A 17,946-nucleotide genomic window follows, 5' to 3' on the forward strand; every position below is an offset into this window, starting at 1 on the left:
GGACAGCACGTTAATGCTCTTCCTTGAAAATATTGCATATTAGGTTTTATACACCCTCTCACTCATCAGGGACTCTGAGAAATATTAAGTTATTGAGCAGCAACATATGTGTCCTAATAATTCATTTGTAAAGTCAACTTGTTAATACTGGGTGTAATTTTATCACTGACATTTACAAAATGTAATTGTAAAATTTTTGTCTCAAAATGTAAATTCTTTAAGAATTAAAAAAAAAGAATGCTACAATTTAAAAAAATGTTATTTTAAATAACATAATTGGAAAGGTAGAACACTGAGACACATTTGTATTTGAGTCATGGGAACATTAAAATCACTTAATTTTATCCACAAGTGTATAAATCAATTTGAAACATGATCAAATTGAAACATCAAACAAAATGTGTAAACATGTTCAAGGTCACATAGGCTTATTTTAGGTGTCTTCATTATGTATATGATATATACACATCTTACTTTACCTATAAATGATCTTAAATATTATTATATGTTTAATTATTCTGATTCATTTAAAAAATGTGTAAACTTATCATTGAACATTTGTAAAATCTATAAAATTTGTGACATTGCTTTATGTGTGTTAGTCACTCAGTCCTGTCTGATTCTTTGTGACCTTATGGAGTGTAGCCAGCCAGGGTCCTCTGTCCATGGAATTCTCCAGGCAAGAATACTGGAATGGGTAGCCATTCCTTTCTCCAGGGGATCTTCCTAAACCAGGGATCAAACATGGCTCTCTCACATTGCAGGCAAATTCTTTTCATCTCAGTCACCAAAGATTGCTACATATTATCAAAAATTACACTATTCTTATTTGGAATCTTCTTATTTTGGTAAGTAATTTGAAAAACTCAAAATTGGAATTTAAGAATTAGAATCTCACCAAAAAGAAAGATCATACTATCTAAAAGCCTATACCTTATCATAAAATTATATGTAAGCTAACTAGTTTTAAAAGTAATACCAACAACAACAAAAAAAGAACTCTCAATAAATTTGGTTCAGCTTTAGTTTAACTGTTGAGTTTTGTAGCTTGACTGAGAGGTTACTCTTGACGAGAACCATTGGGATTCCTTTCCTAAAATTCTATTCCAAACTTCCACATAGCAATAATTGTTATGTGACTTTGTTTAGATATTTTTGGCTTATATTGTATAATATTCCTATTTTAGCATATTGTATAAAATGATGCTTTAACAACAACAGTTTGATCTCTGGTTCTTCTGCCTTTTCTAAAGCCAGCTTGAACATCTGGAAGTTCACAACTCACATGCTATTGAAGATGGTTTGGAGAATTTTGAACATTATTATACTAGCGTGTGAGAGGAGCTCAATTGTGCGGTAGTTTTAGCATTCTTTATCATTGCCTTTCTTTAGGATTGGAATGAAAACTGACCTTTTCCAGTCCTGTGGCCACAGCTGAGTTTTCCAAATTTGCTAGTATATTGACTGCAGCACTTTCACAGCATCATCTTTCAGGATTTGAAATAGCTTAACTGGAATTCTGTCACCTCTACTAGCTTTGTTCATAGTGATGCTTCCTAAGGCCCACTTGACTTCACATTCCAGGATGTCTGGCTCTAGGTGAGTGATCATACCATTGTGATTATCTTGGTCATGAAAATCTTTCTTGTACAGTTCTTCTGTGTATTCTTGCCACCTCTTAATATCTTCTACTTCTGTTAGGCCCATACCATTTCTGTCCTTTATTGAACAAATCTTTGCATGAAATTTTCCCTTGGTATCTCCAATTTTCTTCAAGTGATCTCTAGTCTTTCCCATTCTGTTGCTTTCCTCTGTTTCTTTGCATTGATCACTGAGGAAGGCTTTCTTATCTCTCCATGCTATTCTTTGGAACTCTGCATTCAGATGCTTATATCTTTCCTTTTCTCCTTTGCTTTTCACTTCCCTTCTTCTCACAGCTATTCAAAAGGCCTCCTCAGACAGCCATTTTGCTTTTTGTGCATGGTTGTTTTTTTTTTTTTTTTCTTGGAATGGTCTTGATTTCTGTCTCCTGTACAATGTCATGAACCTCATTCCATAGTTCATCAGGCACTCTGTCTATCAGATCTAGCCCCTTAAATCTATTTCTCACTTCCACTGTATAGTCATAAAGGAGTTGATTTAGGTCATAACTGAATGGTCTAGTGGTTTTCTTCACTTTCTTAAATTTCTATGTCAATTAAAAAATTATTTAAAAACAAATTATTTTAAAAATTTGCTAAAACTTTTTAGGTGAAAGTTGATTATGAACCGAGTCTGTAAATTAACACTCATCTTTACACAGAATGACAATAAATGCAGAAAAATAATAGAACTGATCTTTAAAAATCACCATTTTCTAGACAACAGTGAAAGAACAGTTTGCAGCCTTGGGTCATAAATAGATTCTACAACCATTAGTTTAAAATTTTGGAGAAATATTATCTGCAAAAATGTTAACATTTACAGCAAAGATAACTTGTCAACTGTAACAGTTTCATTTAAGGGCAAGAAAACCAGTTGTTACCAGCAATTCAGATTTAAATCAATTAGCACCAATGGTGATGGCCATGCTTCTTAGACTAAGGTCACTTGACTTGATGCAGTACAAAGTAATGAGATATCACCTTAAATATTTTAGCTTATCTCTTTTTTAATAATAAAATTTTTATGATATTTAGAAATTTAAAATGTTTATAGTTAACTGATTTAAGCTTAATATGCTGTTTAAAATGTATAAATATAAAAATCACCTTTCAGACTGGTGGTGAATGTTTCTAAAATGCTCTGTACCAGCAAAATCAGGAAATCGTTACTAGACCTGAAGTTCATTACCAAATCGATCTCTAAAATTCATGTTGTGTCACTTTGCATATTTTTTAGAACATATTTTTGTGTTTCAAAGTTGATATACATTGACAGAAAAATTCAAGAATTCATGTAAGTAAAAAGAAGTTAAACACATTTTATTTATTTTTTTTTTAATTTTTATTTTTACTTTATTTTACTTTACAATACTGTATTGGTTTTGCCATACATTGACATGAATCCACCACGGGTGTACATGCGTTCCCAAACATGAACCCTCCTCCCACCTCCCTCCCCATTATTATCTGTGAATTCAACTCTAGGTGTACTATGTATTTTCTTTCATTTTTTGCCAATATAAGTCTATAAAAAATTATTCAGTGTTTAAAACAAAGTGTCTTATGGATATGTGTTTATATTTAATGTTGAATTTTTTAATCACTTATATGCCATGTTAGAGTAGTTATGCAATGTGATTCTCATTGTTCTTTATTTGAATTATTATGTGTATTTTGATAAGCATCTTGTAAAATATTATGAGATCAAACCAGTCCAGCCTAAAGGAAATCTGTCCTGAATGTTCATTGGGAGGACTGATGCTGAAGCTGAAATCCAATATATTGGCCACCTTATGTGAAGAGCTGACTCATTTGAAAAAGCTGAGATCCTGGGAAAAAAGCATCAGAAGAAGCCCTGATGCTGGGAAAGATTGAAGGAGGGAGGAGAAGGGGACGGCAGAGGATGAAATGGTTGGATAGCATCACTGACTCAATGGACATGAGTTTGAGTAAAATCCGGGAGTTGCTGATGGACAAGGAGGCCTGGCGTGCTGCAGTGCATGGGGTAGCAAAGAGATGGAAGCAACTGAGTAACTGAACTGAACTGAAAATATTATGTGTTTCATCATTTTTGGTTTATTCATCTATTGATAGATGAGCAAAAGTAAGATAAACTACTGATGTTTAATTACTGACATAAGTATTACATAGTTTGCTTCTATATGTTTGTTAAGTGATATTATCAACATTTTGAATTTTCTCCATTTCTTTCCACAGTTTTTTTCCCATGTATGCTAAAACAGAGTTTCAGAAACCCTCAGAAATGGAGAAATCTTTAAGAAAGTTAGGAAACTGATGGATGGAAGGAGACATGGAAGTGATTGAATCTAATTTCTTGCTGTAAATGTTTCATGAACAGGACACATAACATTTTGATATTCCAAGTTTAATGAGGTACTTTTAAGAAATGATTCATTGGTCTCCCATCATCTCTCAATTACACTGTCCCCATAATATTTAACACAAATCTGATTTATGATTCAAGATGAGTTAAAAAATACTTGATAAAATAAACGGAATTGAATTAATAAGGAGAAATCTGAATACATGTACATGTTCAGATTTACAACTGCATTTAGTCAATGTTTTATCCACATCAAGGATACACCACCTTTCCTTCCTGACAAGCTGTTCAAAATGTATGTTTTGGTGTCACTAGACGATAACCATGTTGGCACATAAATACAATATTATCCTCTGTTTTAGAGTAAAGATTTGTATCGTGTTTCCATCTTAACTGTATGTGATGTTTTTTCACTATTTCTTCTGAAATTACACATGCCTCTAAAGTTAAAAAAAAATAAACATGAACCTTTGAATAATACGCAAATATCTTCTTCAGAATTTCAGGGTTTCAAGAACTTTGGTCCATAAATTCTTCTTCAAATCTTTCCAAACCAATATACTGAAAATATATGACATAAGTATCATCATATTAACAAAATTAATGTTATAAGAATGAGATATTTTGTTTAGTGTAATCATTAAATGTTATAATGAAGGATTCATAATGTCAGTTATCATATGGTTTCATAATGTCAGTTACCATATGGTTTCATTACTCGAACATGAAATTTTCTAATTTTCTTTCTATATACAGATATTAATACTTGGTGGTCAAGCACACAACAGAATGGTTGTTATTTAATCCATAAAAACTATATTATAAACAGTTAAACATTATGCTGTGTACAAGGACTATCCCAGGATCCAAGAGAAGTTTAAAACATTCACCTAAGCATTTTAGTGGTTCTGACCACTCTCCATTTTGACATACTACGTTTCTGCTTCCCCGAAGTTCATAGTAGTCCTGACACTGGTACTCAACAAACATTCCTGGAGGATATACCAAATGCAGGAGTGAGGTAATGTCTCCATTGTCTATTGGTGGAGGAGGCCCACATTTTCCTTGAGAGTCTAAAAAAAAAATCATGTTTGCTTTATTCAAAGACAACCCCTACAGTTTTAAATAAATAAAATAAAAATGCAGCCAAATATGTCATATTAAAACTTACGATTTCTGATGACAGAAATGATTTGTAGAAGGAATTTTAATCACCTAATCAGAAATACACATTTTAAGACCTTATTTTACCACCATGGAAGCACATATAGTACTTTAACAAATATGTCTGCTTGGCAGTGTCCTGATGTTCAACACGTTTTCTTTCAGAGTATATGCTGGGAAGATGGGTAGTTAAGATAAAAAAATGTTACCCTTTTTTACAACATGTTGGAGTGTCTGTGAAAAGAAATTTTTTGGCTTCCATTTCTGGACAAGAGGAGGTAAAATTATTTTTGCTTATAGCATCTGCTAAGTATTCCTTCTCCCAAATAAAGGTCCTGAACATATTATAAAAAACAAACACAGGTGACTGTGAAACAAGTAGTACGTCAATCTGCTTAGGGACATTTGGATTCAAAGAGTTACACTCAAGAGAGTCTTTCGGGTTTTCATTTTGCCTTCTATGTATCCTGAATGGGCCACTGAGACAGCAACCCAGAAATAATACAAGTTGAGAAAGAAAGAAAATCTCGGGAAGCAGTTGATCTCTTTAAGAAAAGGCCCAGAAAAGAGTAGCTAAGACATAGTTTTCACAATACTGACTTAGTCTAGAAATATTACACAAAGTGTGCACACTAAGTCCTTGTGTGCACCAGGACCCAGAGACCCCACAGAGACTAAGCCAGAATTGTGTCTGACTGTCTCCTGCAGAAGTACGGGTGAGCAGTGCACTGCTGCAGGGGCAGGGGCTCTGGATGCAGTTGACCTGGGTATTGCATAAGCCCCCTTGGAGGAGGCTAAAATTAACCCCACCACAGAGCTGCCAGAACTTACACAGGACTGCAGAAACAGACTTTTAGAGGGCACAAACAAAACCTTGTGCACAACCGACCCAAGAGATAGAAGCAGTGACCCCACAAGAGACTGACCCAGACTTGCTTATCAGTGTCCAGGAGTCTTCAACAGAGGCATGGGTTAGTGGTGGCCTGCTGCAGGTTTGGCGGCATTGAGTGCAACAGAGCATGAATAAGACCTTTTGAAGGAGGTCACCAGTATCTTTCTTATCTCCACCATAGTTTGGCCACAGTTCAAAAAACAGGGAGGGAACATTGCCGGACCATCCATCAACACAAAATTTGTCAAAAGATTTACTGAGCATGGCCTCTTTCATCAGACCAAGACCCAGATTCCCCCTGAGTCAGTCTCTGTCATCAGGAAGCTTCCATAAGCCTCTTATCTTCATCCATCAGAGGGCAGAGAGAATGAAAACCACAGTCACAGAAAACTGACCAATCTGATTGCATGGACAACAACCTTGTATAACTCCATATAACTCCAAGAAACTCTGAGCCACTCAAGATGGACAGGTCATGGTGGAGAGTTATGACAAAACGCAGTCCACTGGAGAAGGGAATGGAAAACCACTTCAGTGTTCTTGCCTTGAGAACCCCATGAACAGTATGAAAAGGCAAAAAGATAGGACACTGACATATGAACTCCTCAGGTGGGGAGGTGCCCAATATGTAGGAGATCAGTGGAGAAATAATTCCAGAAAGAATGAAGAGATGGAGAAAAAGCAAAAACAATACCCAATTGTGGGTGTGACTGGTGGTGGAAGTAAAGTCTGATGCTGTAAAGAGCACTATTGCATAGGGACCTGGAATATTAGGTCCACGAATCAAGGTAAATTGGAGGTCGTCAAACAGGAGACGGCAAGAATGAACATCATTCTGGCTTACTTCACTCTGTATAATTGGCTCCAGTTTCACCCATCTCATTAGAACTGATTCAAATGAATTCTTTTTAACGGCTGAGTAATACTCCATTGTGTATATGTACCACAGCTTTCTTATCCATTCATCTGCTGATGGACATCTAGGTTGTTTCCATGTCCTGGCTATTGTAAACAGTGCTGCGATGAACATTGGGGTACATGTGTCTCTTTCAATTCTGGTTTCCTCGGTGTGTATGCCCAGAAGTGGGATTGCTGGGTCCCATGTCTGACGTAGGGTGCAGCTTGCTTGGGGCTGGTGCATGGGGATGACCCAGAGAGATGTTGTGGGGAGGGAGGTGGGAGGGGGGTTCATGTTTGGGAACGCATGTAAGAATTAAAGATTTTAAAATTTAAAAAAAAAATAAAAAATTAAAATAAAGAAAAAAAAGAATGAACATCAGCATTTTAAAAATCAGCAAACTAAAATGGACTGGAATGGGTGAATTTGACTCAAATGACCAGTATATCTACTACTGTGAGCAAGAATCCCTAAGAAGAAATGGAGTAGCCATGATAGTCAACAAAACACTCTGAAATGCAATGCTTGGATGTAATCTCAAAAATGACAGAATGATCTCTGTTCATTTCCAAGGCAAACCATTCAGTATCAGAATAATCTAGGACTATGCCCTGAATGGTAACGCTGAAGAAGCTGAAGTGGAGCAGTTCTATGAAGACCTACAAGAACTTCTAGAACTGACACCCAAAAGGGTGTCCCTTTCATTATAGGGGACTGGAATGCAAAAGTGGGAAGTCAAGAGATACGTGGAGTAATAGGTAAATCTGGGGTTAGAGTACAAAATGAAGCAGGGCAAAATGTAACAGAGCTTTGCCAAGAGAACACACTGGTCATAGCAAACACCCTCTTCCAACAACACAAGTGAAAACTCTACACATGGATATCACCAAATGTTCAATACCAAAATCAGATTGATTATATTCTTTTCAGCCAAAGACGGAGAAGCTCTATACAGTCAGCAAAACATGACTGGCAGCTGACTGTGGCTCAGATCATGAACTCCTGTTGCCAAATTCATACTTAAATTGAAGAAAGATGTGAAAAACCACTAGACCATTCAGGGATAACCTAAATAAAATCCCTTATGATTATAGAGTGGAAGTGACAAATAGATTCAAGAGTTTAGATCTGATAAGGCAGAAGTTCCTGACTTTGTATAGGAGGCAGGGATCAAAACCATCCCCAATAAAAATAAATTTAAAAAGACAAAATGGTTGCCTCAGTAGCCCTTACAAATAGTTGAGAAAAGAAAAGACTCTAAAGGTAAAAGAGAACAGGAAAGATAAAACCATTTGAATGCATAGTTCCAAAGAACAGCAAGGAGAGATAAGAAAGCCTTCCTCAGTATTCAATGCAAAGAAACAGAGGAAAACAATAGATTGGGAAAGACTAGAGATCTCTTTGAGAAAATTAGAGATACCTAGGACTTTTCATGCAACAATGGGCACTATAAAGGACAAAAATGGTATGGAACCACCAGAAGTGGGAGATATTAAAAAGAGGTGCCAAGAATACACAGAAGAACTATACAAAAAAGATCTTCATGACCCAGATATCCACACTGGTGTGATCACTCACCTAGAGCCCAACATCCTAGAATACAGAGTCAAGTGGGCCTTAGGAAGCATCACTGAGAACAAAGCTAGTGGAGGTGATGGAATTCCATTTGAGCTATTTCAAATCCTAAAAGATGATGCTCTTTAAGTACGGCACTCAATATGGCAGCAAATTTGGAAAAGTCAGCAGTGACCACAGGTCTGGAAAATGTTAGTTTTCATTCCAATCCCAGAATGTTCAAACTACCATACAATTACATTCATCTCACACATCAGCAAAGTAATGCTCAAGCTTCTCCAAGCTAGGCTTCAACAGCACATGACCAACGAAATTCCTGATGTTCAAGCTGGATTCAGAAAAGGCAGAGGAACCAGAGACCAAATTGCCAACATTCATTGGATCATTGAAAATGCAAGAGAGTTCCACAAAATAATCTACTTCTGCTTTAATGACTACGTTAAAGCCTTTGACTCTGTGGATCACAACGTACTGTGGAAATTAAACAGATGGCAACACCTTACCTGCCTCCTGAGAAATCTGTATGCAGGTCAAGAAGCCACAGTTAGAGTCAGACATGGAAGAACAAACTGGTTCCAAATCAGGAAAGGAGCATATCAAGGATGTATACTGCCAGGCTGCTTGCTTAACTTATATGCAGAGTACCTCATGCAAAATTCCAAGCTGGATGAAGGACAAGCTGGAATCAAGATTGTCAGGAGAAATATCAAAAAACTCAGATATACAGATGACACCACCCTTATGGCAGAAAATGAAGAAGAACTAAAGAGTCTCCTTACAAAAGTGAAAGAGGAGAGTGAAAAAGTTGGCTTAAAAATCAACATTTAGAGAACTAAGGTCATGGCATCCAGTCTCATCACTTCATATCAAATAGATGGTAAACAATGGAAACAGTGAGAGACTTTATTTTGGGGAGCTCCAAAATCACTGCAGATGGTGACTGCAGCCATGAAACTAGAAGACATTTGCTCCTTAGGAAAAAGTTATGACCTACCTAGAGAGCGTATTGAAGAGCAGAGACATTACTTTGCCAACAAAATTCCATCTAGTGAAAGCTATGGTTTTTCCAGTCATAATGTATGGATGTGAGAGCTGGACTATAAAGAAAGCTGAGCATCTAAAAATTGATGCTTTTTAACTGTGGTGTTGGAGAAGACTCTTGAGAGTCCCTTGGAATGTAAGGAGATCAAACCAGTCAATCCTAAAGGGAATCAGTCCTGAATATTCATTGAAAGGACTGATGCTGAAGCTGAAACTACAGTACTTTGGCCACCTGATGCAAAGGACTGACTCTTTGGAAAAGACCCTGATGCTGGGAAAGATTGAAAGCAGAAGGATAACGGGATGACAGAAGGTGAGATGGTAGGATGGCATCACTGACTTGATGGACATGAGTTTAGTTAAGCTCTGGGAGTTGGTGATGAACAAGGAAGCCTGGTGTGCTGCAGTCCATGGGGTTGCAAAGAGTCAGATACAACTGAGCAAATGAACTAAACTGAACTGATTTAGTCTAGAAATACACAATGGCAGAAACCTAAGGCCAATTCTTTCCATGCCTTGATCTACAGGGTTCAAGTAAGCAGCCCACATTTCCACCCACATAATAAGGGAATAAGAATACTCTGCCCTTTCTCCTGGTGTCAGAGGAGGCCAGGTGGGAACCTTGGACTTGTACCCTACATGGCAGTAATGGAGGCCTGATTAATGAAGGAGTCCAATAACATCCTTAGTCTCAAGATATAAAAGTGAATATCATTTATTAGACCAAAGACCAGGTAAACATCAAAAGAGAAAAAAATCAATCAACAGAAGACAACACTGAGATGACATAGATATTGAAATCATTGGATAATGGTTTTTAAAAATCCAGTCCAATTGATAGAACTAGAAAGTTGATTATTAGAAAACCATGTGGTTCAGCAATATATTGCAGATGGCAGAAGGATCAATAAGTTGAATATTAACTAACTTTGAAAATAGACTGAAAAGAAAATGGACATAGCTTCAAGGACCTGTGGGAAGATAACAAAGAACTGTTGAACATGAAGTTGAAAATAAAGAGTAAGAGATAAAAAAAAAATAATGGCTGAGTTAATTTTCTGATGGCCTAAATGGAAAGGAAAGCCAAAAGAATGGGGATATGTGTATATGTATAGCTGATTCACTTTGATGTGCAGTGAAACTGACACTATATTGTATAGGAAATACACTCCAAAATTATTATTTTTTAAATAATGGCTGAAAATTTCTCAAATAGGGCATATGACTTAGTGACTAACCAAACACAACTACATATTAAAACTGCTCAGTGAATTCCAAATGGGATGGAGCCAAAGAACTTAATGTCAAGATACATCATAATCAGTTCCTGTTGTGTTGTTCAGTTACTCATTTGTTTCTGACTCTTTGCAACCCCATGGATTGTAGAAAGCCTGGCTTCCCGGTCCTTCATTAACCCCCTGGAGTTTGCTCAAAGTCATGTCCATTCTGTCGATCATGCCATCCAACCATCTCATCCTCTGATGTCCCTATTCCTGCCCTTAAACTTTGCCAACATCAGGGTCTATTCCAATGAGTCAGCTCTTCTCATCAGGTGGCCAAAATACTGGAGTTTCAACTTCAGCATCAGTCTTTCCAATGAATATTCAGGACTGATTTCCTTTAGGATTGACTGGCTTGATCTCTTTGCAGGATAAGGGACTCCCAAGAGTCTTCTCCAGCACCACAGTTCAAAGAAGTCAATTCTTTGGTACTCAGCCTTCTTTGTGGTCAAACATTCACATCCATACATGACTGCTTGAAAAGCCATATCGTTGGCAATAAGAACATTTGTTAGTAAAGGGATGTCTCTCTTTCTTAACATGCTGTCGAGGTTTTCATAGCTTTTCTTCCAAGGAGCAAGTGTCTTTTAATTTCATGGCTGCAATCACCATCTACAGTGATTGTGAAGCTGAAAAGAATGAAGTCTGTCACAGTTTCCAAGTTCTTTCTTTCTTGGGAATTGGCGAGGATTGACCTTTTCCACTCCTGTGACCACTTCTGGGTTTCCAAAATTTGCTGATGTAATGAGTGTAGCACTTTAGTATTATCATCTTGTAGGATTTGAAATAGCTCTGCTGGAACTCAGCTAGTAACCTACCTTTAAATATCATACATAGTTACAGGTGCCCACATCTATGTCAGACGTTGTGATCAGGCCCCAGCTGCTTATTCCATATCTCAAAGTGGAATTTCTTGGGTTGTTAAATGTAATTATGGTATATTTTACACACTTATTCTTCAGAAAACAACTGACTGTCTTAGTGTTTAAGACAGGAAATGTCCCGTGATTCCAACTGCTCAAATCTAGTTAACACTGTCATACAATAAACATGTTAGATTACATATTAAGACCACAAAAGAACTGGATTTTCAGCACCATTTTTTTTCTTGCATCTAAAAATTGTTCCAGAAAAGCTACTTCATCCTAACTTAGTATCAATACATTTTGTTCTTAATATATTCTCTAAATTGGGTGGACAGGGTGAGTAAGATACTCTATCTTTGCACTGAGGTGTTTTTGTCCAAGTTCCATTTAAACATACCACATCTATCTCCCCAAAGAGGTCATAATTTGCGATGCATTCATAACATGCTCTCTCACCACTTTGATACCTAGACTTCTGATTTTGTATAATAGCATTTTCCACTTGAGGTGGATTCACACAGGAAACATCTGAATAGAAAGGGAAAAAAGTATCTCTAATATAATGATTGTCATGAACAGCAAGGAGGAAATAGAATGTCAAATATATTCCATGGTTGTTTTGATTCAACAGTTAATCTGTCATGAAAGACTACTAATTGTCATCAGTTTATATGTAAAGTTAAGTCAAAGGAAATAAAACAATATTTTTCAGCATGAATTAAACTTCTGTATCTTAAATCTCTCCCCTATACTTCACTATAAAAGTGATACACAATTTTTAGGGCACTGAAAAAAAAGTTTTCCTGGAAATCTCTTTTTGAGGTTAGTAAAATAAAAATTATAAAGTACATAAATTCAAAATGAACTTATAAATCATAAGGAAAACTTAATAAAATATCACTTGACATCAAGATTTGGTTTACATTCTCCTGTTTATGAGGTATAACTTTAGGGCCTTTCAGAAAATAAACACAGGAGGTTCTTCTTTAAACACTTGATCAAGAATTAACACACTTTGAAGAATACTATAGCTGCAGGGAGAAGATGATTAATTAAAGATTTAAACAGAAGATCTGGAAAAATAATAGAAAAATACAGTGTAAATTTAAAAAAAAAAACTATAATGATATTTTGGGGCAAATGCTAAGGACACCACCATCAATCATGTGCATTCCTCAGTGTGATTCAGGGGATGAAGAGGCTGTAAATACCAGAGGCTGTAGCCATGGGTCATAAACTGAAATATACACAGAATTCCTTGGGAATCATCAAAACATTGTCAGAGTTGCAGCCCCAGAGGTTTAGATTCAACAAGTCTGAGTGAGCCTGTGAATCTGCTTGCATACCTAACAGTTTACAGAATGTGCTGAGAATGCTCTGCCAGGACTGTGCTTTGAGAACTATTGGGCTACAACACCAAACACTGGGAACACAAGTCCATCCCTTTTTATGTTCGGGCACAAACTGGTTTTGACCTGGCCTAAAAGTAATCTATGTCCATTTAATGATAGTGGAGGCAATTTTCTGCATTATATTACTTCAGATACTTATATAAATTTTAAAATTTTACCAAAGTACCTCTACATGCTGGCTTTCCTATTCATTGGCTCTTAATACACTGTATAATATTAGATCCATCCAACTGATAATATGATAGACACTTAAAAGCCACTTGTTCTCCTGACTTATAGAAATCCTTCTCCTGATCTATAAGTACAGCACCATCAAAGGTGGGCAAGTTAACACAATTTGGGCCTGAAAGAATATGCATTTTTTTAGTACATCTTTAAAGATTCATAGTGACCACTGATTATATTTCAGAAAATAGTTATATATCAAACCAATGAATATTTACAGTATTTCTCTTATACCAAGAGACAAGTGTCAGAAATTTTGATTTAGTCACATTGACTGTCTCTGTATAATCAAAAATACAATGTGGGAATGGTGACATTCTGAGAGGTAGAGCTGCATACTTCTCAAATTTAAATTTTCTTCACCCATGACAACCCATCTAAATTATGAATGTTTCTATTTTTGCCTTTATCAAAATATGTTACCTTGAGTTATGTTAAATATCTTAGAAAATTGCATATTACAAACAAATGATTGATAAATTAACAGCAAATTGGGTAGTGATAAGAGCAGAGTTCAGCCATAGTACAGGAACAGAGAACTGAAATCTGTGATGTATATCAGAGGATGCTCAAACTGCACCTTAAATGATGTGAAACTGAGATTATTTAGTTAGTGCTATCAAATTGCGAACCTCCATTGGATCACAAAAAAGCAAGAGAATTCCAGATAAACATCTACTTCTGCTTCATTGACTATGCTAAAGCCCTTGATTGTGTGGATCACAACAAACTGTGGAAAATTCTTGAAGAGATGGGAATATCAGACCACCTTACCTTCCTCCTGAGAAAACTCTATGTGGGTGAAGAAGTATCAGTTAGATCTGTACATGGACAATTGACTGGCTCAAAATTGGAAAAAGAGTACTTTGAGAGCATATATTGTCATCCTGCTTATTTAGCTTATATGCAGAATACCGCATGCAAAATGCCTGGCTGGATAAAGCTCAAGCTGGCATCAAGATTGCCAGGAGAAATACTAATAACCTCAGTTATGCCTCAGATGACACCACCTTAAGGGCAGAAAGTAAAGAGGAACTAAAGGGGCTATTGGTGAAAGTGAAAGAAGAGACTGAAAATGCTAGCTTAGAACTCAGCATTCAAAAAATGGAGGTCATGGCATCTGGTCCCATCACTGCATGGCCAATAGATGGGGCAAAAATGAAAACAGTGACAGACTTCATTTTCTTGGGCTCTAAAATCACTGCAGTTTTTGAGTGCAGCCATGAGATTAAAAGACGCTTGCTCCTTGGAAGAAAAGCTATGACAAACCTCGAGAGCATATTAAAAAGCAGAGCCATCGCTTTGCCAACAAAAGTCCACCTAGTCAAAGCTATGACTTTTCCAGTAGTCCTGTACGAATTTGAGAGTTGGACAATAAAGAAGCCTGAGTGCCAAAGAATTGATACTTTTGAACTGTGGTGCTGGAGAAGTCTTGAGAGTCCCTTGCACTGCAAGATCAAAGCAGTCAATCCTAAAAGAAATTGACCCTGAATATTCATTTGAAGGACTGATGCTGAAGCTGAAGCTCCAATACTTTGGTCACCTGATAAAAGTGTGAAGTCGCTCAGTCGTGTCCGACTCTTTGCCACCCCATGGACTGTAGCTTACCAGGCTCCTCCATCCATGGGATTTTCCAGGCAAAAGTACTGGAGTGGGTTGCCATTTCCTTCTCCAGAGGATCTTGCCACCCCAGGGATTGAACTCAGGTCTTCCACATTGCAGGCAGATGCTTTACCGTCTGAGCCATCAGGGAAGTCATCTGATACAAACAGCCAACTCATTGGAAAAGACCCTAATGCTGGGAAGGATTGAGGTTAGGAGGAGAAGGGGACTGCAAAGGATGAGATGGTTGAATGGCATCGCCAGCTCAATGGACATGAGTTTAAGCAAACTCCAGGAGACAGTGAAGGACAGGGAGGCCTGGCTTGCTACAGTCCATGGGGTTGCAAAGAGTCAGAAATAACTGAATACTTAACTGCAACAACAAATCAAACTTTCTCTGGTAGTTCAGATGGTAAAGTGTCTGCCTACAATGCAGGAGACCTGGGTTCGATCCTTGGATCTGGAAGATCCCCTGGAGATGGAAATGGCAACCTACTCCATCATTCATGCCTGGAGAATTCCATGGACTGAGGAACTTGGTAGGCTACAGTCCATGGGGTCACAAAGAGTCAGACACGACTGAAAGGCTTCACTTTATTATTTCTAGGGTTATTAATTTTCTACCAGAGTTTAGGACTTTCCATAGATACCTTGTTAAATTCTAGAAGTACTGTTTAGTTTCATATTTGTGCCATTTAAGCTTTGAATTAAAAGATATTTGTCAACTTAAGAATAAAAGGGAAAACACTATACTTATACAATCTTGTGGATGAGACCATTCCCCTCCTAAACATCTTATAGATGCAGGTCCATCAGTTCCAAACCCTTCATCACATTTGTAAGTAACTTCTTCTCCATATTGGTAACTGTTTTTCTTGTGAGATACAACACCATTCAGAATATAAGGTGGAAGTCCACAAGGAAGTCCTGGGAAGAAATGAAAAAAATTTATTTCAAGTTTTGTTAACTTTGAAATTTAACTTGATGTACTCGTCAACATATTTGGTAATTTTACTTGAAAACAATAAATCATTATACAGGAACCTCCATGACATGGGAGGAAAGTGCACAAACTTTTCCTAAAATTTGTGATGCGTGTCCACTTGAGCAAGAACTTGAAACAGAAATTTCCAATATATGAAAGAAACCATCAGTGCTTCTCTAACCAGTCATGAGTAATAAAAGAAAAACACATTGAGACTCCAAACATCACCTCAGGAAAAGTGCTATATATTGTAAGAAATTAAAAGGGACATTTTAGGGAAGACATAGGACATATTTTTGTAACTTGAATAGGTAGGAATATAAATATGTTTACTAGTATGAATAGTTAGGTTTAATTTCAGTGCACATCCAGCGTTAATACAAAATGATTGCCAGATTGAAAAGCGATTCTATATAGAAGAAATGAATTTTTTAATTAGAAAAATGATTAATTTTATATGTCAAATTATTTTCATACATAAATGGCCTATAAATAGATGTTACTTGATGTATTTAGAAATCTAAAGGATCAAGTCTCATGACTTTGATGACAATTGATTAGTTTAATGAATGGTAATGAAAATAGATTTTGGTTTGCCTAGTGTCCTCACCTACACACTGAGGTGGAGAGCTCCACTTTCCCATGTGGCATATTATCACATTATTTTTAGATATCTCGAAGCCTTCTTCACAAGTATAACTTAACTTCATGCCATGAGCATACAGCTTTGTTCATGTATTTCTCTCCTTTCTTCTGCAGAGCTAGATGAGTTAATTGTTCCATGGTCTATTTGAGGTGGTTGAGAACATCCAACTTTTTCTATATGAAGTACAGAGGTCAAAGAGTAAAGTACAAATATAATCTTTTTTTTTTTAATTAATTAATTTATTTATTTTTAATTTTAAAATCTTTAATAATCTTTAAATTAAAAATATTAATACAATCAAATATTTCTTTGGGTTTTAAAATAAGAATTAAAAAGAATACCTGGAACAAGTTAAAGGTTTGCAAGCTATTTGTCTCCATATACACTATGCTACTACTACTTGTTCAATATGCCCCTTCATCCTTTTAAGTCTTATTATTATTTTTTTTTATCTTCTATTTTACTTAAAAATACTGTATTGGTTTTGCCATACATTGACATGAATCCACCACGGGTGTACATGAGTTCCCCAATCCTGAACACCCCTCCCGCCTCTCTACCCATATCATCTCTCTGGATCGTCCCAGTGCACCAGACCCAAGCATCCTGTATCCTGTATCGAACCTAGACTGGCAATTCATTTCTTACATGAGAGTATAGATGTTTCAATGCCATTCTCCCAAACCATCCCACCTTCTCCCTCTCCCACAGAGTCCAAAAGTCTGTTCTATACTTCTGTGTCTCTTTTGCTGTCTCACATACAGGGTTATCGTTACCATCTTTCTAAATTCCATATATATGTGTTAGTATACTGTATTGGTGTTTTTCTTTCTGGCTTACTTCACTCTGTATAATTGGCTCCAGTTTCATCCACCTCATTAGAATGGATTCAAATGTATCCTTTTTAATGGCTGAGTAATACTCCATTGTGTATATGTACCACAGCTTTCTTATCCATTCGTCTGCTGATGGACATCTAGGTTGCTTCCATGTCCTGGCTATTATAAACAGTGCTGTGATGAACACTGGGGTACACGTGTCTCTTTCAATTCTGATTTCCTCAGTGTGTATGCCCAGCAGTGGAATTGCTGGGTCATAAGGAAGTTCTATTTCCAGTTTTTTAAGGAATCTCCACACTGTTCTCCATAGTGGCTGTACTAGTTTGCATTCCCACCAACAGTGTAAGAGGGTTCCCTTTTCCCCACACCCTCTCCAACATTTATTGCTTGTAGAGTTTTGGATCACAGCCATTCTGACTGGTGTGAAGTGGTACCTCATTGCAGTCTTGATTTGCATGTCTCTGATAATGAGTGATGTTGAGCATCTTTTCATGTGTTTGTTAGCCATCTGTATGTCTTCTTTGGAGAAATATC

At 36.7% G+C, this 17,946-nt stretch overlaps 1 pseudogene; it reads right to left on the reverse strand.

Annotated features, from left to right (window-relative positions):
* Window positions 4,231–17,946, reverse strand: part of LOC102187790 — a 39,023-nt pseudogene continuing 25,307 nt past the window's right edge.

Source organism: Capra hircus, chromosome 16 (assembly GCF_001704415.2).
Source record: "Capra hircus breed San Clemente chromosome 16, ASM170441v1, whole genome shotgun sequence".
NCBI classification, from domain to species: domain Eukaryota; kingdom Metazoa; phylum Chordata; class Mammalia; order Artiodactyla; family Bovidae; genus Capra; species Capra hircus.